Genomic DNA, 24,484 nt, shown 5'->3' with positions numbered 1-24,484 from the left:
TTTCTTTAATTAGAGTTTGTAGTTTTTTTCTGTATGACCTGGCACATATTTTATGAGATTTATACCTAAGTATTTCATTTTTGGTGTTGCTAATGTAAATGTTGTGCTTTAATTTTAATTCCAATTGCTCATTAATGATATATAGGAAAGTAAGTGACTTGTATATTATTAACATCATGTTCTGAAACTTTACAATAATTGCTTATTTGTTTCAAGTTTTTGGGATTTTCTATGTAGACAAGTTTGCCAACTTCACATCCCAAACTTTGTACCTTTTATTTTATTGTCTATGCCCAGGCTAAAGTGCAGTGGTGCAATCATGGCTCACTGCAGCCTTGAACTCTAGGACTCAAGAGAGCCTCCTGCATCAGCCTCCAAATAGCTGGGACCATAGGTATGTGCCACCATGCCCAGCTAATTTTTTAATTTTTTGAAGAGATGAGGTCTCACTATGTTGCCCAGGCTGGTCTTGAACTCCTGGGCTCAAGCAGTCCTCCCACCTTGGCTTCCCAAAGCGCTGGGACAAAAGCCACCACACCTGGTCCTCTTTTTAATTTTTAGTTGTGGTAAAAAACTCATAAAATTGACTATCTTAAACATTTTTAAGTGCACAGTTCAGTAATGTTAAATATATTCACATTTTGTAAAATGATCCCTGTCTTCCATCTCAAAAACTTTTTTCATCTTCCCAAATTGAAACTCTATACCCATTTAACAATAGTTCGCCATCGCCTTCTCCTCTGAGCTTTTGGCAACCATCATTATACCTTCTGTCTCTGAATTTGACTGTTCTATTCACCTCATATATGTGGAATTATACAGTATTTGTCCTTTTATGACTCAGGCTTATTCACTTAGCATAATGTCTTCACATTTAACCCACACTGTAGCATGTATCTGAATTTCACTCTGTTTTAAGGTTGAATAATATTCCATTGTATGTATATACCACAGTTTGTTTATTCATTTATCCATCAATGGGAACTTGGGTTGCTTCCACTTTTTGACTATTATGAATAATAGTCTATGAACAACAATATTCCTCTATGTCTACCTTTATGCCAGCATCACACTATTTTGATTACTGTAACTTTGAAATAAAGACACAACTTTCAACTTTGTTCTTTTACAAGATTGATTTGGCTATATGTGGTCCCTTGGAATTTGATATGAATTTTAGAATGCATTTTTTATTTCTGCAAAAATTCATTGGAATATCTATAGGGATTACATTCAATCTGTAGATTGCCTTTGGGAGTATTAACATCTTAACAATATCAACTCTTCCAACTTATTAATCACAAGATTTTTTTTTTACAATTTATTAGTGTCTTTAATATATTTAAGAAACATTTTGTATTTTTTACTATACAAATCTTTTGCCTCCTCAGTTATATTAATTCCTAAGTGTTTTTGTTGTTTTTGGCTGAGGGACATGCTACTGTAAATTGAATTATTTTCTTAATTTACTGTTTGGATTGTTAATTGCTCATAGGTGGTTTTCTACAAAAAGTTCACAAGAAGGAATTAAAAAATTTAGCCTAGTTTAAAGATAGCATTGTTCAGAAGCAGACTATGACTACATTACACCCCGACACAGGGTAGTGGTGAAGGGAAATTAGGCCTAGTGAATATCTCAAGTCTGGAATTAGAAGCAGTACTTTTAGTTGTCTCCTTTATTCTGGAGTAAGATATCAGATGAGAAGTATGAACCTACACTGATCAATGGATAGTGGCTAACAATTTATAGAGGGTCAGGGACTTCAAGTGATTAAGATTATTGATGAGGAGGTTATTGTCCAGAAAGTGTAAAGGAGAAATATGTAGCTGGCTTTTTGAGGAAGAAGGATCTTAATGCTCAAATAGAGAAGACTTGTTTTGTGAATATTATTTAGCTTCTTTCTTATGATCCCTTAGTGCTTGCTTGAGCAAGGGTAAATAAAATAGCAAAAATGTAGGAATAAGAGATTATGTATGTTGGATTAGTTAGAGTAGGTTAGACAGTAATAACAAGCAGATCTCAGATTTACAATGACCCACACATAATAAAAATGTATTTGTTGTGTTCGTCACCATTCAAGACACATTTTTTTTTTCTTGTAGGTAGGTGGCCCAGGCTCATAAAAGACTTCCATGTTTACTAGAATGTCTGCTAACATTTTCTAGTGAATATGTAAAAGAATATGGTCGGGGCAGTCTATTGAAACAGCAACAGAATGCTATAGTTACCAAGCAAATAGAGAATTAAAATTTGCCTAGAGTCCTGCAAAAATTGTTATTCCCTAGGAGTGACATGTTGGAAATTATTTCTGATATGTTTTGAGGCTTTTACTCTTTGTAAATATCCAGCCAATGTCTTTGGCATTTGAAAGTATTCCTAGAACCCTGAAAGGTTGATAATTATTGGTGTAAGGGTGATTTGTTTACATGACCATCTTATCTGCTGGACTGTGCACTCCCCTAGGACAATGACCATTTTATTTGTCTTTGATTTCCAGTTTCTTAGATAGTGCCTACTAAAGCGAAGGTGCAATAAATTAGGTGAATCCACCCTAAAGGAATTTTGTATTCCTTTCAAAGAATGTACATGGACGAACGTAGCAAGTCATCAGACTGAGAAGGCTAGAACTAATATTGAAAACAGAATCCTGAAGTCTTTATTTCCGTGCTGTCAACACACGCTATAGCAGCAGTTCTGCATTTGAGTTGAGTTAAATCTGGGCAGGGCATAGGAGACTGCTTCCTGATGAATATTTAATTCATGATAGAAAATCGCTTTAGTTTCTGGGTGAGGTGTATGAGGAGTAACATGAAAAACAATGAAAATAAATAAATTTATTTGGTATACTCATCTTTTCATAAGACACACAAAAAAGCACTTTAAATCACAGTGCATGGGAAACTGCTAAAAAAGTAGAAAGAAAAAAGAGCTTACTATATGCATTAGGCAAATTCAATTTGCACATAAATTAGAAACTTGAGTAGCAACAACTCAAAGAGTGGTAAAGAAAAGCTACTGTATCAGCAGGTTTACAATCTAGCCAGTTTGGTATCTTGACTGAGTTATAAATAATGAAACCTCAATCTGTTCTTCAAATATATTTTATGAATAGTTTAGAATTTTTAGAGCACGCGTCATAGGTTCAGAAATAAAGTCTAATTAGCTAAAGTGAAATGTACTAGCATAAAAACATTCTGACTTCATAAAAATTTCTTCTGTGTGTTGATTAAAATGGGTCATGCTCACACCTAGAAAATGCTGATAATTTTTAGAGATGTATTTAGTTTCAGGTTAAAGGTTTGTCATAAACTATGTATGCCACTTGGAGAGAGACTTTTTCTTTTACGGCTTTCATATGACATGATCAATATTTTCTTAGTCCTTGTTTATTTGTCAGAAGTACAGACAGATAAGTCTTGCATTTTTCAAAAACAGATTCCAATTTCTTCTTTGATATTATTTCTGAAAGAAATTCTGTATAAAGTAAGATGTTTAAATTCCTATAGTTTATGAATGAAATCATAATTATTCCTTTTTTTTTTTTTTTGAGACGGAGTCTCGCTGTGTCGCCCAGGCTGGAGTGCAGTAGTGCGATCTCGGCTCACTGCAAGCTCCGCCTCCCGGGTTCACACCATTCTCCTGCCTCAGCCTCTCCGAGTAGCTGGGACTACAGGCGCCCGCCACCACGCCCGGCTTATTTTTTGTATTTTTAGTAGAGACGGGGTTTCACTGTGGTCTCGATCTCCTGACCTCGTGATCCGCCCGCCTCGGCCTCCCAAAGTGCTGGGATTACAAGCGTGAGCCACTGCGCCCGGCCCATAATTATTCTTTTAATCTTTTGATCTAGTAAGAAAACACAACATACAAAAGCCCAGACTGATAATATAACATTCAGAATTCAAATAAGGAAAGTAGTATAGAGATCAAACCATAGCAGGACAGAATGGCTGGGTATGGTTCTAAGGGAGTAGTAAATAGCATGAGTCACATTTTATTTCTCAGTGGAGTGTCTTTGATTTAGAAAGTGTGACTTCCTATGCTTAAGAAAATGCTAGAAGAGAATTACAATAATTTATGCCAGGCAAGATACAGAAAATTTCGATATGGTAGATATTGCTAGTTGTTCACCAAAACATATTTCCTCTTTTTCCCGGACCTAGACTACATTTCTAAGCCTGTCTTGCAGTTAGGTATGGGCGTGTGACTTCATTCTAACCAATGAACTGTGAGTGATAGCTCCAGGCAAGGCCCACAAAACTTCCTATATGGGCTCCTCCACACTCTGTCTCCTTCTGCCTAGTGAGTGGAGATGATGATAAGATATCTAGGAGACCAGAGAGCCACAAGATGGGAAGATTATCAACTGAATCACCATGTAAAAGACAACTCCCTATTGACAAAGAAGACGTCTGTCTTGAACTATTAGAGAGTGAGAAACAAATTTTATTGTGTTTGAGTCTATCTCTGTGTCTTTCTCTCCATGTATACATGTACATATTCTACTAGAATATATATATATTCTAGTAGAATATGCATGTATGAATAGACACATAATAGAATATATATATGTACATTTCATAGAATAGCAGAATATACATATATGTATATGCTGTTAGTTTCAGTATTAGTCTATACTAATATATCTGGTATATACAAGAATAATAATTTTCTTGTATCTTAATTTATTGGGAGATAGGAAGTAAAATAGATAGAAAAAAAAATTTATAGGTTGGACTGTACCCATGTGCATTTTTATAAGGCAAACTCTGCAGATTTCACTGTGAGTCCCTTACTTAATGCTTTATAAATACAAATTTTAGCCTTGGTCAGATAGGTGATAAAGTTTGGAGCACTGGAAGAATATATGCTCTGGAACACAGGGTGACTTAACAGTATGATATCTAGATTTCTCAGTTGCTAGTCTCCTATTTTATTTCCTAAGATGTCCAGGTTTTGAGAGCTTTGGCCCTGTCGTAACTATAATTTAAAGACCCATTCAAAAAGCAACAAGGAAAATAGTTTCTCTTTTGTAGAAAACTCTTACACATCTCCATTTGTATGCAATGTTTTTATTTTCATGTATTTTTTTTGATGCTGTCACTGATATGCTAATGATATGCTATTGCTATCTGGAATGCATTCAGCTACACACCACTGATTTCATTTTTGTGCAGAGAAGCAAAAACCTGAGACTTTAGCAATGATTATAATCTTCTGCTCAGTGAAGAAAGGCTGGGAGGCACAGATTTAGATACACGTATACAAAAAAAAAAAGAGATGGTGATAATCTTATTAACCTTGAATTTTTCATCTCCTTTGAGTCTTCATGTTGCAGAGTGAGAATTCTGGCAGGTGGTGGCCAAATTTTAATTTTGTTGTTGATTTACTACAAACTCAATACTCTTTCAGGAAATAAGAGGGGGAAACTCCTTATATGGAAACAAATCAGAAACTGAAATTTCAAAAGCAATTTTTAAAAATTAGTTAGTTTGCTGCTAAGCAAAATAGAAATTATTCTGTTTCTTTTAATACTTGTTATAGAACTAAAACGTATGACCATATGATGGAAATATACACACATGCATGTGGGTTTATGTGTGTTTATGTATATTCTTCATTATTTAACATTTAATTTTTAAAACAATCCCCAAAGAAATGTTCATATTTTAGAAAAATGAGACACTATAGATATCCATGTGTTTCAGTGATTATCCCTAAAGATATAGTGGAAAATATTTTATGTCAATTTAAGAAAATTTGGGCTGGACGCAGTGGCTCACGCCTGTAATCCCAGCACTTTGGGAGGCCAAAGTGGGAAGATCACTTGAGCCCAGAAGATTGAGGCTGCAGTGAGCTAGGACTGCACCACTGTACTCCAGCCTGGGTGACAGAGTGAGACTCTGTCTCCAAAAAAAAAAAAGATAAAAAGAGACATTTAATGAGAGCCAACTAGGTGCTGAGCTAACTGATGGATAAATAGGTATGAATTAGACAATTAGACATACTCAATGGCTTCAAAGAGAGGTTCCATTTGACAAGTCAGAAGTGAATGGTAATTTGCAAGACAGTTTCTACCTTACTTGGGACAAGTGATCCCTGTCTTAGGATTTTGCCTACACATCTGCTAAACTAAATATCAAATTTCCTTGTACTGAGAAGCTGCATAAACCATAGCTTTGGAATCAGAAACTCGAATTCAAATTCTTGATTTCAATACATACAGCTCTGTTTTGAACAACCTCTGTGTAGGTACATTACTTATCCCCCACCCTGCCTCAGGTTCCTCATCTGAAAATGTGTATAATAAGATAATCTAATATTACTATAAGTAAATAACTTAGCAAGTGCTATATTTATCGTAGGTTATCAAAAATAATAGTGCTTGAAGGAAGAAGGAATATAAGCAATTTTAGAGCATAGTGCAAATAACTGAAAAAATTAAGTTGTTTTTAGTACAAATTATACATACTGCATTTTCAACATGTATAGTTTCACACTACTCATAGAACTCTTTTGAAGCCAAAGAGCCCACCTTTCTAGAGGAAGATGTTGAGTTTCAGATGGGTTAAGAGATTTACTCAAGATTATTGAACCCGTAAGTGGCAGGAATTGATTGAGATTTTGATCCAAATATGTGTGATTCTACCGCACCTCACAGACTTCCTAAAAAGTTAAATTGCTAATCAATGGTAAAGGTTTTTACCAGCAGTAAAAATATTCATACAAATAGGTCTTTGAAAAAACACAAATATAACGAACTATCCAAGTCAAGCTCAAAATTATCTCATCTTTAAACTTAGATTCCTTAAATGTCAGTTTCCACTTAGGAACCATTGTTGGGTATGTTCCCAGGCAAGCAGAACTGGAGAGCTAGAGTTGCTTCAAAAGTGTGTGCACGGCCCAACCTGTATTACTGTGTGGGGTGGTCTTGAGTAGAGCCTTCCTCTAATCTTTGACAGGACATGTACCCTGAGGCAGACAATATAAGCCACTGTTCACGGTTTCTATTTCTACCTAAGTGTCTGGCTGAACAGTGACTGGGAGATAATAATCCAACTACCTACAGTTTATATGTGTGTTGCTGTGTGAGTCCTAGAGTAGAAGGAAGAGTAGTCCTGGGGTGGGGACTGGGGCTGTAAATTTGCCTTGGGAGAAATAATTTCCTTTGAGTGATGTACACCAGCTTTACCCACACAGTTAGAAAATCTTATTTCTCTTTTTATCTCTCATTGTCCTTGCATTAAAATATTCCCTTTCCTAATCACCAATACCTCCACTATTTTATTTTGGACTGATAAAATTCCACTTACTCTTTCTATAAAAGAAAGCATTTTTGTCTTTAATTAAGGTGGTGAATTACTGCTTAAGGGGTGGTTTTCTGGTTGAGAAAAGGAGCTAACACTCAAATTATTAAGATATGGTAGTAATTGAACAGAGCATAATGTTTCAATTCCTTACTACTAGAGGTTTTAGTAATATTTAAAATCCTTCTAAACATTTAATAGGGAAACAAATCTACTGCCTACTCCTAAAATTCATTGAAATTCACAAAAACAAAGACTAGAGTACCTAACAATTGTCTAAAAGGGATTATTAGATCTTTTCTAAAGGATATTTTGGGATCCTTAAACCATGAAAGTGGCTCTTATGTTTCACTAGGCAGCCTCTCACTAGTTATTTACCTCAAATTAGAGATTTCTTAAAATTCTTTGTAAAATTGGGCAGGTGCAGGTTGAGACAAGTGGCATTTAGCAATTTCACTGTGGAGCACATTTTCCAACACTAAAAATGATGGCAAATGTGTATACATAATGATTTTGAGCAGTTCTATCCAATTGAGCTTTCTGAGATGAAGGAAATATCCAATATGGTAGCCACTAGCCACATACTGAGCACTTGAAATATAGCTAATGTGATTCTAATTTAATTTTAATTTTAATTAAATTTCGATTTAAATAGCTAGTGGTTTCTGTATTGGATAGTGCAGCTTTAGAGAGATCACTGATGTTGTTTTGTCACTGTTTTGTAGTGATTTAAAGAGATCATAAGATTGAGGTAATAGGCCTTAAACTCTAGGAGATTATGGCGGCAGCCATTTCACCTACAGCTTGTAGTACTTACTTTGAATATTTCTTTTTAGATTGAAACTTCTTAATAATTCCAAAGTAGAAAAGAATGTGTTCTTTGTTTAAATATGTCCATTTAAGAAAATTGTTGCTACCCTTTTCTAGTTTATTTTAAATAGCCTATCATTCATTTCTTTTCAGGGATAAATTTGGTTTTAGATTTCTATCCAATGATGGGAAGTCATGCCTCACAGATCTGACAGGTTTCACATGAGAGCGTGTTGATATATTTATTAGCTACAATGAGTACAATAAAATGGGCAAAATGAACAAAAGATAAGGTAGTTCATACAGCATGTAGTCCCATTATTTTGTAATATAAAAAACCCTCATCTCATTGCAGATCAAAAAGCATTTCACAAATTCCCCAAACAAACATAAATAAGAGAAGAAACATAAAACTATATAACTCCATGAAATAATGTTCAGCAGCAGTGGGAAATGTAATGTTCAGATTAAGTCATTAGGTTGAACAGAATCAGCACATGAAAAAGTCAAAAGTTGTAAGAAACCCACCATCTGCCTCTATTTAGAATTCGCTTATATACCTACATTGAGAGACTTGTCTGCCCATGAAGCTGCAAACTGCATGTGTCCTGGATGTAACAGAGACACAAGAAACTGTATGTGAGAAATGTGCCGGTCCCACTGCTCTGAAGAAATTCCTGTCTCATAGGGAGTTTGGACCTGAATCACTGTTGACTATATGGAGTAAATAAAGGATGAAAAATCAAGGGAACAAAGTTCTTTGAACTGGAGTAATCCATACACAGGTGTGGACCTATATCCAATAAAGTATTAAACAACAATAACCAATACACACATGCATACACATACCGCACACACATGCACACACACAGAGAACTGTAAAATGAAAACCAGTCTGTACTCAAAACAGTGTTTTAGATCTCCCTTAAGTGATAATTGAATCTAATGTTATAATCAAAAGAATAGAGAGGACAATGGTTTTACATATTTTGTACAGAAGTTTATTAGTTGATATCCCTCAATTAGACTTTTCTGAAGTCTCTTTTGAAGGTAGTTGGAAATAAACCACAAATGAGTGGAATAAATGAGAACATGTTCTTTGAAATTAAAATGGAAAGAAATATCTGAATAATTTTGGTCATAAGCTGTTTTTACTTAAACTTGCTAATCACTCATTTCTTTCATTAACATGTTGTGTACACAGCGTAACTTACATACATTAAAGTTACAGATAAGCCAGTGGATATGGCTGTGGGAAGTAGCATCTTAATGTGGAAAACAATCTTATCTTTTATTTTTATTTCTGTTCCCTTGTAATTTTTCTTTGACAGTGTTCCTTGATGAAAATTCATTTTAGTGACTCCTGGTCTCTAATTTTTTCAAACTTTTCATCAAAAAGAAGAGTGTAGAAAACTGACCAGAAGCAATTACTTCATGAAGTATGCTTATTTCTGCGGTAAGCTGCAGGAAATAAAGCTAGAAAGCTTTTCCTTGAATCATTATTATTTTTATTGTGGTAAAAACCACATAACATAAATTTTATCATTTTAATAATTTTTAAGTGTATGAGGTGGTGGTGTTGTGTATTTACATTGTTGTGCAACAGATCTCTAGAACTTGTTTATCTTGTGAAACTGAAACTCTATAGCCGTTAAACTAATTTCTCCTTTCTTCTCCCCCAATCCTTGGCAACCACCTTTCTACTTTCGGTCTCTATGATTTGGACTACTTTAAATATGTTGTATAAGTGGAATCACATAGCATTTGTCCTTCTGTGACTGGTTTATTTCACTTAGCATATGTCCTTAGGGTTCATTCACATTGTTGCATATGACAGAATTTTCTTTTTAAAATGCTGCATAACACTCCATTGTGTATATACCACATTCTCTTTATCCATGTATCTGTTGATGGAGATTTGGTTTGCTTCCACTTTTAGCTATTGTGAATAACGCTGCAATGAAGAGGGGTGTGCAAATATCTCTTTGAGATCCTGCTTTGAATTCTTTTGGATTCAAAATATATACCCAGAACTGAGATTGCTGGATACATGGTAATTCTATTTTAAATTTTTTGAGGAACCTCCAATCTGTAATTTCTATATAGCTGTACTATTTTACACTCCCACCAACAGTGCACAAGGGTTGTAATTTCTCCGCGTCTTCACCAGCACTTGTTATTTTCTGTTCCTTTGATAGTGGCAATTCCAATGGGTGTGAAGTGATATCTCATTTTGATTTTGGTTTGCATTTCTCTTATTATTAGTGATGTTGAGCATTTTTTATAGGCTTATTGGTCATTTGCATGTCTTCTTTGGAGAATTGTCTATTCAAGTCCTTAGCCCATTTTTAAATTGGGTGATTTGTTTTTTTGTGGTTGAGTTGTAGAAGTTCCTTATATATTCTGGGTATTAACCCTATATCAAACACATGACTTGCAAATATTCTTTCGCATTCCATAGGTTGCTCTTTTTCTTCACTGATTGTTTTCTTCGATAGCTTTTAGTCTGATATAGTCCCATTTATCTGTTTTTTTTCTTTTACTGTCTGTGATTTTGTCATATGTGTCATATCCAAAAAATTATGTCAAATCCAATGTCTTGATACTCTTTCTCTGTTTTGCTTTAGGAGTTTTGTAGCTTTTCGGCTTATATTTCGCTCATTTTGAGTTAATTTTTGTGTATAATGTCAAGGGTCCAAAATAATTATTTTGCAAATGGATATTCAGTTTTTCCAATACTACTCGTTAAAGACACTGTCCTTTCCCCATTGTGTAGCGTTGGCATCCTTGTTGAATATCATTTGGCCATATATATAAGGGTTTGTTTCTGGCCTCTCTATTCTGTTCCATTGATCCAGATATTTGACTTTATGCCAGTATTACATCATCCGGATTACTGTTGCTTTGCTGTATGTTTTGAAATCAGGAAGTGTGAGGCTTCCACATTTTCCTTCTTTTCCAGATTGTTTTAGTTATTTGGGGTCCCTTAACAATCCATATGAATATTAGGAATTTTTTTTCTATTTTTACAAAAAATGTCATTGAGATTTTTATAGGGATTACATTGAATTTTTAGGTAGCTGTGGGTAGTATAGACATTTTAATAATATTAAATCTTCCAATCTATGAGCATGAGATTTACTTGTATCTTTTAAAATTTATTTTAGCAGTGTTTTATAGTTTTCAGTGTGTAATTTATATACTCCTTTGGTTAAATTTATTTCTAAGTTTATCTTTTTTCATGCTATAGTAAATGGGATTGTTTTCTTTATTTCTTTTTAGGACTGACGCTCCTCTGATTTGTTGTTGTTGTTTTTTTTTTTTCTTTAGAACAGAGTCTTGCCCTGTTGCCGAGGCTGTAGTACAGAGGCATGATCAGGTTGCCTTCACTTCCTAGGCTCAGGCAATCCTGGTGCCTTTGCCACCTGAATGGCTGAAACTACAGGCATGGGCCACCACACCTGGCTAATTCTTTTGATTTTTAGAAGAGATGAGGTCTTGCTATGTTGCCCAGGCTGGTCTTGAACTCCTGAGCTCAAGTGATCCTTCTGCCTCAAGTTCCAAAAGTGCTGTGATTACAGGCATGAGTCACCTTGCCCGCCTTTGAATTCTTAAGTAGGCAACTTAATGTTCCAATATGAAAATAAGCAGCTGACCATCTTAAATTCTTCATTAACAAGGCAAGAAGTCAGAACAAAAGACATTATTTTATCATCAGTGCAGCTCCTTCAGTATTGGATATTCTGATTTAAATACAGGGAAAAGATTTTTAAAAATACTTCATAGCGTTTGCTATATACTGGAAGACAAACATGATTATTATTATTTTCAGTGAAAACTGTATTAGAAATCAAGAATCTGATTAAAAATTGTTTTTCATCATGACATGGTGAAAATCACAGACCTTCTGGAAAATGATATACTGAATTAATCATGCCACATTAATAATAATTACTGATTAATATATATAATAGTGCAAAATATAATGTGTACTTTGCACTCATGCTATATCTATTTATATAGAACTGTCATGTTATTTTTTTTTTCTGAATTTAAATGGTAAACTATCTTTAAAGGCATAAATTTCTGTCAATGAAAACATCCTAAAATTTTATTTATTTGATAATCTACAGACCGTCACAGACTTACAGTGGTTTGGCTTAGATTTTTTTGACTTTATAATAGTATGAAAGTAATATGCATTTACTAAAAGCTATATTTCAAATTTGCAATTTTGATCTCTTCTTGGGCTAGCAATATGCCCAAGAGAGTAGCACAGTATGCTGTGATACTCTCTCTCTCATGCTGAGTAGCAGCAGTGAGCCGCTACTTCCAGTCTGCCACATGATCACAAGGATAAACAATAGATATGTTCTACAGTGCACTGTGTTGCCAGATGCTTTTCTCCATCTGTAGGCTAATACAATTGTTCTAAGCACATTTAAGACAGGTTAGATGGAGCTATGACGTTCGGTAGGTTAGATGTATTAAATGCTTTTTCAATGTAACAGTATTTTCAACTTATTATGGATTTATCAGGATAAGCCCCACTGTAAGTTAAGAAGCATTTGTATATCTTTATTGCATCTCTACCACGTGCTGCTGAAAAAAATAGACTAAGTACCTGCTTCTAGCAGACCTTTTCGCTAGTGAAGGCAGAAACAGAGAACAAACCAGTAAACAAATTGTCTGAGTAAGACAACTTCAGATTATAAGTTCCATGACTGAAATAATGTAGGGGGATGGGATAAAAAGAGATTGCAGGAATGAGAGGTAATTGGTTTTGGTGGGGAGAAACAGTTTTCCTGAAAAGAGAGCATCCTAGAGAAGATAAGAAGAAAAAAAAAAGAGAAATAGTCATTTCAAGATTTGGGAACAGGATGTACCTGCACAGGGGAATGAATAAGAGTGCAAATCTCTAGCCATCAAAGACCTTGCACATTCAACACAAATGAATTTGGTGTTGCTGGAATTAAGCAAATAAAAAGAATGGTAGGAGTTGAGACCAGAGTGATGCAGGGATCAGTTTCTGCAAGGCTCTGTAGACCATGGTGAGCAGTTTGAATTTAAGTATAATCAGAAGCCACTGGAGAGTTTTAGGCTCATCTGTGGAAATGAAATGATATAAGCTGTATAGTAAAAAAAAATATTGACTGTTGAACAGAGAATAAATGCAAGGACCAAGTATGGACGTAATTAGAACTGATGGTGGCTTTGATGAGGCTAGGCTTCTACTTTGAGTCCATAGATCTTGCAAAGTGACGGGTTGTCCAAATAACGTGCAGCGAAATCAATGAATGAAAAAAGCAAGGAGCATATATGTGATTATTGGGCATATTAGTGCTTTACTAAATGAACTTCATGACTTCCCTTTGAGGTAAACTTTTGGATATTCCATTTGGAAGGTTATTTACAAATCATTATCAAACATGTTTTTACAGGAAGATAAGAGAAGGTAATTTCATTTAAAACAGACAAATTAAAAAGACTTATACTACTTTGTGGGTAGGGAGTTGCATTTTTCACCTGAAATGACAGAAAAAAATATTTTTACAGGAAACTTATTTAATCGAAGCTATTGTTAGGCACTGCAAATATGTTTGGTTCATGCGACAGTTCCCAGGAATTTATACATGGGTTCAGAGTGTTGTTCAGGCACCAGAAAATAAACCTCCAAGCTATTTACTGCCTCCATGATATATAAAGTTTGCAGCTTTGATTTTGTGTGATTATGTTCAGCAATGGTGACCTTTAGAGGCAACAATATTGAAGTGTAATGAGGAGATGTTTGATCACTGGTATACAATGAAGAGTTGGTGCTACTTCCCCATTTCTTCCTGGAATTTGTGAAATTCAACTGACAGGCTTTAACCTTTAGACTGCTGAAGTTATAAAATGTATAGGGATTTAGGCTGTTTATACAACACGTTAGATATATGAAATTTTTAGACAGTGTAGCTTCCTTTATCATCTGGTAAAATGATTTTGTATATTTAATAATATCAGTCACTGGTAACCATGACAAGCTGCACTCGGGTATATCATGAAGTATATGAAGTGTAGGTTGATGAAAATAGGAGTGGGGGCCATCATGTAAAATAAATAGACAGCGGGCTTCTCCCCAGACCAGGCATTTTCAAAATAGATGGATAATGCTCCTCTACTTCTGTTTCCTTTCCATCCAGGGTAGCAGAGAAGCTAGTAAGAGATGACCTGTGGGCCCTGCTTGCTAAAAATGTCCTTGAATTCAAGAATGTTTTAAATAAAGGAAAGGTAAGAGTGAGGTGCTAATGGATTAGAGGCTGTGATTACCAGCGTCCTTTAGAGGTATAATTGTTGATGGGAATGTTGGTGAGGAAGAAGGAAACCAATGAGAACAGCAGCTCAGGATCTGTGGCCCCACTGTTGTTTGAATGATTTGTAGTAGTGTAAGATCCCCAAAATAAATTATTCCTAGTGCTTTTTTATAAATCATTTTACTAAATTGCTGATTTCTTGGCTTGGCTGGATGCAATAAGGACTAATTGATAAAGCAACCAGCTTTTCCTGATTAACTATAGGATTTTGATTCTCTAGGTAAGAATTTATAGAGTACAGTCTTCTATTGGTATCCGTGGAGGATTGGTTCCAGGATCTCCCTCAGATACCAAAATCTGAAGATACTCAAGTGCTGCCTGATATAAAATGGTGTAGTATTTGCGTGTAACTTAACTTACATTCTCCTGTATACATAAACTCATCTCTAGATTACTTATAATACCTAATATAATGTAAATACTATGTAAATAGTTGTTATACTCTATTGTTCAGAGAATGATGACAAGAAAAAAGTCTGTACGCATTCAGTATAGACACAATTTTATTTAGAATATCTTCTATTTGTGGTTGGTTGAATCCACCAATGCAGAACCCACAGATACTGGGGGGGGGGCAGCAGCTGTGTAGAACAGTGTGTCTCGTTTCCAAATAAGCTTATGATTACAAGCATATGTATTAGTGATAGGAATTTAATCTGTAGGGAGAAATAATTTACCTTAGGTATTAGTTTAAAAACATATATATAAAAGAAATAGAGAATTAAATACAGAACCTATTACTGGGCACTCATGTAAATAAATTTCCACCAAAATGGAATGTTCATGACTCTTGCCTAGTTGATAATACCATGGCAATAAAATACATTTATTAAATGCCAAGTTACATATGGAGATTCCAGAGATGAGTCAACAAGCATGGTCATTGGCTTCTACGACCTTGTTCTTTTTAAGACAAGTTCTAATCTTATTTCTTTTTGTACCCCTAGTTTGTTTTTTTTAACACAGAATCTGGAAGATAAACACCAAGTAAATTTATGCCGAATGAATAAAGGAATGATTGAAGATTAAGCTTACCAAAGAAAAATTAAATGTCTTAACAAATAACATGATTAAAGAATTGATGTTTTGTATTCCATATAGATAAAAGGGGACAATGTGAATAATGTAGCATGTTTCCTAAAGAAAATCAATTTCATTGAATGTTTACAAAAGCTGGAGCCAAGTAGATTGAAATGTAGTTCAGTTGGGTCAGAAAATGTTTGCAAACATTTGGAATTCAAGGATGTGAAATTCAAAGCGTAGTTAGAAGAAAGACGTGGTGATATGTAAACTTAAGGTGTTTTCTTCGAGTATTTTGCATATCTTTGTATTCAAGTCCTTTTCAACTGCATAGGTTTTTGGAGTCCCATATAAAGTAAAAGAATTCATCTGCCAAATCTTGAGTGGTTTTTCCATATATTTCCAATATGAGTATCAGACAACAGTAATCTCTGATATTTAGAATGTAAATGTTTCTGAGAGTAGTTATTCCTGTCTTCTCCTGAGAGACCTGAGATCAACTGGTGAGAAAGAGCCTCAAAAATTGTCTTGCACAGTTTCCCCATGATTCTAGGCAGAATATATTCCACCCATCAGGAAAATGGCTGGTTATCCTATGGTGATGGATATCTTATAGTCTTACCTACACTACAAAATCACGTGAGGTTTTCCTTCTCTGTCTCCAGTTATACACCCACTGCGTATTATTGTCTAGATTAGTGGCTTTCAAACTGTGCTGTGAGGACAGGACCAATCAGGCTTTCTATACGTGCTTAAGCAGTTGGGGTTGAAGGGGTAGTGAGTGAGTAGAGCTCCCCTTGACTTTCTTTGGATAGAGAAGTTCTACTTGGTAAGACTGCATTTGACAAAAGACCTCTGGAGCTAAAATAAAAGTTGGAACCTATGAGTACATGGTGAAATACCCATTTTGTTCAGTTTGGAGGCTAAGAGGTATATGCAGAGGTTTTGTTTTTTTTTGAGGTGAATTTTCACTCTTGTTGCCCAGGCTGAAGTGCAATGACGTGATCTTGGCTCACTGCAACCTCTGTCTCCCGGGTTCAAGCGATTTTCCTGTCTCAGCCTCCTGAGTAGCTGGGATTACAGATGCATGCCACCATGCATAGCTAATTTTTGTATTTTCAGTAGAGACAGGGTTTCATCATATTGGTTAGGCTGGTCTCGAACTCCTGACCTCAGGTGATCTGCCCTCCTCGGCCTCCCAAAGTGCTGGGATTACAGGTGTGAGCCACCATGCATGGCCTGCAGAGGTATTTTTTTACAGACTACTTTCCATAGCCTAATTTTCCTTCAACTGGAATTCCTATTAAATTTCAAGTATTACTTTAAATATGAAATATTTTGAAAGTTCAGAGGATATAGCAACAGCAAGGTGAGGATGGTATATAATTTGGAGGACCCTCTTAAGAAATATAATACAGAACTATGAATACTAAATTCCCAGGGCCTCTGCCAGATCCTTGGAAAGGGCCCAATGTAACTGAGGGGTCTGAATCTTCATTAGCTTCATAGGAAAGCCTACTTCGAATTAGACATGTGGAAAGAAATAGTGTTAAAAACAGTGAATGCTTTTTAACGTGCATTTCATTTATGAAAGTTCCAGGAAACCAGAAGGGCAGTTGTGCAAAAGCAACCAGATTTAACTTATTGTTTAAAGCTGAAGATTAGAAGAAGACATTTACTAAAAATGAGATATATTTTTAAATGACCACAAGTTACAAAGTCTTAGTTACTTAAGTAATTACATAAAAGAGATGAGGAAATATTGAAATGGCATTGAATAATAGTAAGAACAGGAGCAGATCTAAGAGCTGTGTGGTATGACTACATTATGAGTCCTGACTCAAGGTGTGACAGGATTAGAATTCACCGAAGTAAGGGCAGGCAAAAGGGATTCTGAAACCTACTCCATGACTCTCCAACATGATGCAAGTGTTACATTCAGTGTCTTTAGAACTTCAATTTCTGAGCCTTTTATACTATTACTAGAAATTATTTTAAAAATTTAGATTTTTTCTTATCTAAATGAGATAAAACCTAGAATTGTTGAGTTACCTTTTAACCATTTTAGAGCCCAGGGTGGTTGATTTTATTTATAATTATGGTTGGTGAAATAATCTTATTCTTTTATTATTTTAAATTAATATTCATTGAGTACTTAGTATGTACCAGACACTTTACATACATGATTTTATTTCATCCTCACTTTAGCTAATGAGATAGGTTATTTTATCATTTCGCATTGTAGATAAGGGAACTGAGGAATTTCAATGTTGCATATTTGCCCAAGATCACCAGGCTTGAGTGTGGTGGTGAAGGAATTTTTACTTAGGCTGTCTGACTTTAATGCCTGTATTCTTAGCTATGATGCCATATTACTAACAAGGCATTTATTAATAAGTAATGTATTTGCTTGAGTGGCCCTAACAAAATACTAGACTGGTTGGCTCAAACAACAGAAATTTATTTGCATCCAATTTGGGAGACTGGAAGTCCAAGATCAATATGCCATCAGGGCCGGTATCTGGTGGGTGGGTTTCCCTTGGGTCCAAGATGGCTGCCTTCTCACTCTGTGCTCACGTGGTATTCTTTGTGCAAGGAGAGAGAGCAAGTGAGTTCTCTGGTGTCTCTTCTTATAAGGACCCACTAATCCTATTGAATCAGGGCCCTACCCTTATGACCTCATTTAATCTTAATTACTTCCTTAGAGACCCCATCTCCCAGTCACACTGAGAGTTAGGGCTTCAATATGTGAATCTTGAGAAGGATACAATAGTTCAGTCCATAACACATAATTCTCCTTGCTTTTCACAATACAATTATTTTTCAAGTTGATTACGTCTTGGTCTATTGCATAAGAATGACCATTTACACACTACTTTATTCCTCCGACTCACATGAAGGCTGCTTCTAACTTCCATCCAACCCTTCCCTTGAGAGAGCATCTCCATTGCCCAGGCACTGGGCCCCACCTGCTGACTGCTGGGGAGACTATGACCATGTGATCTTCTCAACCAGTCCTAGCTCCTTATATCTTTCTCTGCATGGAGCACTAGGAGACCCGGAGCCTGAAGGACTCTCTTTTCACCTATTTTCTTTTATCTTTCACTTCTTGCAGTTTTGATATTTCTACTTCAGATAATGGTTCTGTTATGTACTCAACACTGTAACTCATTTCTTCCTTTGCTGTGCTCTTGTTGTCTACTTAGCTTTTTTTTTTTTTTAATACTTTAAGTTCTAGGGTACATGTGCACAATGTACAGGTTTGTTACATATGTATACATGTGCCACGTTGGTGTGCTGGACCCATTAACTTGTCATTTACATTAGGTATATCTCTTAATGCTTTCCCTCCTCCCTTCCCCCACCCCACAACAGGCCCCAATGTGTGATGTTCCCCTTCCTGTGTCCAAGTGTTCTCATTGTTCAATTCCCACCTATGAGTGAGAACATGCAGTGTTTGGTTTTTTTGTTCTTGTGGTAGTTTGCTGAGAATGATGGTTTCCAGCTTCATCCATGTCCCTACAAAGGACATGAACTCATCCTTTTTTATGGCTGCATAGTATTCCATGGTGTATATGTGCCACATTTTCTTAATCTAGTCTATCATTGGTGGACATTTGGGTTGGTTCCAACTCTTTGCTATTGTGTTTGTTGGTTTGTTTGTTTGTTTGTTTTGAGGGAGCCTCCCTCCATCACCCAGGCTACAGTGCAGGGCACTGCAACCTCTGCCGCCCAAGTTCAAGTGATTCTCCTGCCACAGCCTCCCAATTAGCTGGGATTACAGACACCTTCCACCGTGCCCAGCTAATTTTTGTATTTTTAGTAGAGGTGGGGTTTCACCATCTTGGCCAGGCTGGTCTTGAACTCCTGACCTCGTGATCCACCCGCCTTGGCCTCTCAAAGTGCTGGGATTACAGATGTGAGCCACTGCTACTGGCCAGCTGTTGTGATTTTTAAGAAAAAAATATTTCCCATGTTCATTTTACCTGTGAATTGTAAAACAAGCAAAACAAATCAAAACAAAATAAAACCTTGCTACTAATCATGATGGACAAAGGAATGGGCTTTACTAAGGATAAGCCTGCTTCAAGGAGAAATAAAACCTTAGATTTAAATAAAAATCTTAAAATGAGAATGACTCAGGATTCCACTTCATAGACTCAGTGGCATTTCCTGTAGTTTTCTTTTTTTTTTTTTTTGAGACGGAGTCTCGCTCTGTCGCCCAGGCTGGAGTGCAGTGGCGCAATCTCGGCTCACTGCAAGCTCCACCTCCCGGGTTCATGCCATTCTCCTGCCTCAGCCTCTCTGAGTAGCTGGGACTACAGGCGCCTGCCACCATGCCCGGCTAATTTTTTGTATTTTTAGTAGAGACGGGGTTTCACCGTGGTCTCGATCTCCTGACCTCGTGATCTGCCCGCCTGGGCCTCCCAAAGTGCTGGGATTACAAGCGTGAGCCACCATGCCCGGCCCATTTCCTGTAGTTTTCAAGTAACTAGCTATTATTGGAGATGCCAACTCAGCAAGCACAAAGGTAGGATCCAAGGTCCTGAGATTTTGGGACCATGAGCAAGTCATATAAACGGTGGTAGTTTCACTTGTTTGTCTATAAAATGAGAAGATTGAACTAAATGACTGAAGGTCCCTCTGGGTTTAAAACCTGATGTTATTCAGTGAAGTAGACCTCACACCAGGCTTTCTTGCTCCATGCTTTCTTTCCTCTACCATGTTCATTTTTGTAGGGAAAATTTTGGAGGTAAGTGTTATAGTTGCCCCAGGAAGCCCTGGCTTCAAAGGCTGGGAGTGGGGCAAATGAAGAGGGAATGAAGCTGAAAACCTCAACACTTTCTCCCAGTCCCCGCAGAACATCTTGGCCTTGCTGCCATTCATTTGCCTTTTGAAACAGTCTCCTTTCTTTTCTCCTGTGAAACTAAGCATCTTGGTTCTGTTTGAGCATTCTCTCTCCTTTCTCAAGGGCCCGTCTTCCTTCCCTTGCCCCTTAAAAGAGGAAATTCCCCAGAGCTCTATCCTTGGGTTTATGTTTTCTCTCTGCATACTTGTGCACTAAACTTGGTGTCTTCACATTCTCAAGTGAGAGCACTAATGTGAGATTTTAACTAGTGGGCCAATGTTAATCTCTGCCCGTTGACTCCCCTCCCAGTCACCAAACCCTTAAACCCAAACAGCCTTCCTAAAGCTCAGCCCTCCTCCCCTCCATGTCTCTACACTCAGCCAGGTAGCAAATCCTGTCATTTTAACTCTGAAATGCCATTTAAATCTCTTGCTCCTTATCCTAACTCTTATTAAGTCAAAGGAACCTCATAAGTACTGTGCAAAATCTTTCTGAATAATGGGTGACCATCAGGAGAATCTCCTCAAAACTGCTATGATCCCCTTCTCATGAGCTGTCAGTGTTCTCTGACTGCTGCTCGTAAGTACAGCCTTACACATGGCTTTGAAGGCTAACCACACCTGACTCCAAACTGCTTTCTAGAGGCCCATCTTGCACTTCTCTCTCACTTAGCCCAACCACTTCTTTACCCAGCAACACAGACTCTGTGCCATGCCTCAGACAAGCCTACTGTTTTCCTACCAAGGGTCATTTATGCTATTCCCTGCACTCAGAATAACCTTCACTTGTTCATCAAAATTCAGCTCAAATCACATTTTCTTCTTAGATATGCTTCAACTAGTCAATTTCCAAATATTCTCTGATCTTTTGAATTTTCTATAGCTCTTAACATTTTTTCCCAATCAAGAGAGTAATTTTATATCCAGTGCAGAATATCTAGAAATTAGAGAAAATCAGTGGAAACACCATGAACTTTCAAAAAGAAAATACTGCTAACATTTGGATATGTATATAGTTTCAGTATTTTCCTATGTGTATTTTTATGCAAAAGTGATATAATATGTATTCTAATTTTTAATCAGCTCTTATTACTTTTATATATATTTGGAACTTTTTTCTTATCAAAAGATGTTCTTTAACAATATGATATTTAGTAACCCATTAGCCTTTAAAAATTCTCTTACAATCAACATTTACAACATTCTACTTTGGACTCTGATTTGGTGGTTCCAGGTCTATTTTCTTTACTAAAGTTTAATTTTTTTTTTGATGTTAGAAACCATACAACAAGGTATCCCAAATACTACCTAGACTGTCTCAGTCCCAGAGAGAGAACATAGGAGTGTTCACCCTTGTGATCAACAAATAAACATAACCATCCTTTAAAAAATCGAAGTCTTTAGAAAAGTTACCAGCATGGATCTGCCTACCAGGTGCCTTGCTCCTCTCTCTAGCATAAATATTTTGGCCACCATATTATCGTAAGTCTTCCCCCTATAACTTTCCAAGTTCAGAATTTTTATAGCATTAACATGACATGGCAGAAAGCCAGGATATACACAGAATCTCCCGACAAAAATGAAAACAAAATTATAATTAGTTGGATAAGGATTTTCTTTCATATTTAGACATGTTAGCTTCTTTTAAACCATTAGAGTTGCACAATAGTTGTATAATAACTGGGACAAAAACTGAGACTTCATTCACTTTATGTTTTGGTTTAAGCCAATTTAAAACTATATTGCTTAATTTCTGCTTTAAAAAACCAGTATATTAGAGGAAAAAGCTTACCTATGTGTATGAAGTCTAAGTTAAATATTGCAGTGTGCTCCCTAATATTGCTGATTTCCACCACTGGTGAGGGCTATTTCATGTTTATCAGCTGAGATTTTACATTTTTGTTGTATGCTATTTTAAGGCAGGAAAAAAGTTTTCTTTTCATTGTGACGGTTACTTCTCTCCTTTAACTGAGATACCTTGTTCAACTGAAGTGATCTTAAATGAGATGGGCTTTATTATGAGAACTTTAAATTCGTGTCACATAAAATTTAATGAAGTATGGAATTTTAAGCATTTTCTATTTTTATATTTTTAAGACAATAAAAGACTTACCTACCCAGCTTACTTTTTGAAAAAAATACCAAATCTTCCATATTTTATAGGTATTATTTTAGCAAATTTCAAGTCACATAACTGCTCGAAATATTAAAACATCTTTACGTTTAGTTAGCAAAAATGTAATTGGTACATTTTTGAGGAGCTCGGCCTTTAATGGATAGATTTTTCTCAAATTCCCCAAATTATCTTCAAACTCAGAGACATTTAAGAAAAGAGAAGCAAAACAGCATGAGAAGAACTGCATGGAAATCAAGATACATCTATTTCAAAGTACTCCAATAGAATATTTGACATTGTCATTTCCTAGAGCTGTCCAGTTGACACTATTTTTCACCAAATTAGGAAAAAAGATTTAAGATGCATGTGTTTATCATTGTGATTTATCTGTTGTACTAATTCAACAAACACTTATTGCATATTCATTAAGAACTAGGTATTATATTAATTTCTGGGAATATATAACTGAGAACCAGATATACACAGCTCATCATCACAGAACTTGCAAAAGATAGACATAGATGTTACTTGTGCCACTAAAAGGAAACAGCCGTAGTCTAGTTTGGACTGTCTATATAGAGAGAAAACAATGGTCTTAGGTGTTTTGAAGGAAAAGTTCTGATTCCATTATTATTTTCATTCCACCTCAAGCAAATTCTCATAAATGATATAAAAAGAGACCAATATTACTTGTCTAAAATTTTTCTACCTTTACAGATTTGTTGGACCTCTGGATAAGCTTTATATTTTTTTTCTGTTTTTCTTCGCATTTGATGGTATTTAGTATCAAATTTAGCAAATAAAAATGGCAAATTATTTATTCCGACTCTGTCACTTACTTATATGAAGTAAATAAGGTTTAATTAGGTGATATGACTTGCTCAGGTGATCTGATTTTGATTAATAGTAGCAGAGGCCAGTGTTAAACAGTTTAGTTGAAGCCAAACCATGGTTCGAAAGTTAGTACTATTTGATACTTCTGGGGTCACTGTTTTCCTTCAACCTTTCAGGAGTCAAGATCTGCCATTCCTTCTTGAAGTTATTGGAAAGGTAGACTATCACCTCATTTATCTTTTGCACCATTATCGCTTCTTTGTTCATCCTGTATTTGTCTTCTTTTGCTTCAAGAAAGAGCCCAACTTTTTCTTGATCTGGTAGCCATCTGATATCAAAGTTTGTTCAGTCACATCATCCCTTAGCTGATTTCAATCATGAAATCCTGTTCGTTTGGAAAAAAGGTGACAGACTATATTAAAAATAGGTCTAAAGATAAATCTATTTAGTGCTCTTAATAGTTAGCTAATTAGAGAAAGTAATCCTCGGGCATTTGAAATTGGGTAATCATTTTCCTAGGATATTAATTTGTAGAAATTGAGATCCTTCTTTTATATATATCAACAAAAGATGTAAACATATTTCTTTATATACATTAAATGCTTTTGGATTTATATAGTATATTTGCTTAAGAAGGGGTTTCTAACCAGGACATAGTAGTTATCTTATGTAAATTCTTCTAAATCATTTTCAGGGCTTAAAATATCTAAGCAAAAATGTTACTTCATGGGTAAGTTGTCTCTCATCAGAAAAGTAAGTGAAAGGTCTAAAAGAAAGAATACTTATTTCTTCTCCATTTAGAGAGAAGATGTATTAAAAGAAATGACTTTCACAGGCCGATTATTGTATCCTTGGTCTTTTTGGTTGATCTCCATTACCACTTGAAATTCCCCATGTCCAATAAAAAGAACAATAAGTAGTGTGCTTAAATGCAGACATGATTCACCTGCTATAACTGTTCTTTATTATTTTATTGACAAATGTTTAAATGAAACTACAACAGACTGAATGTTTATGCCCACCCCTCCAAATCTTATGTTGAAATTCCGGCCCCCAGGGTGATGGTATTAGGAGATGGGGGTTTTGGTAGGTAATTAGGTCATGACAGCAGAGCTCATTCATTACAAAAGAGGCCCCAGAGAGTTCACTGGGCCCCTCCACCACGTGAGATCACAGAGAAAAGACAGTTATCCAT

Source organism: Symphalangus syndactylus, chromosome 9, assembly GCF_028878055.3.
Source record: "Symphalangus syndactylus isolate Jambi chromosome 9, NHGRI_mSymSyn1-v2.1_pri, whole genome shotgun sequence".
Classification (NCBI taxonomy): Eukaryota; Metazoa; Chordata; class Mammalia; order Primates; family Hylobatidae; genus Symphalangus; species Symphalangus syndactylus.
The sequence above is the reverse complement of the archived record's forward strand: the minus strand, read 5'-3'. Positions refer to the sequence as shown.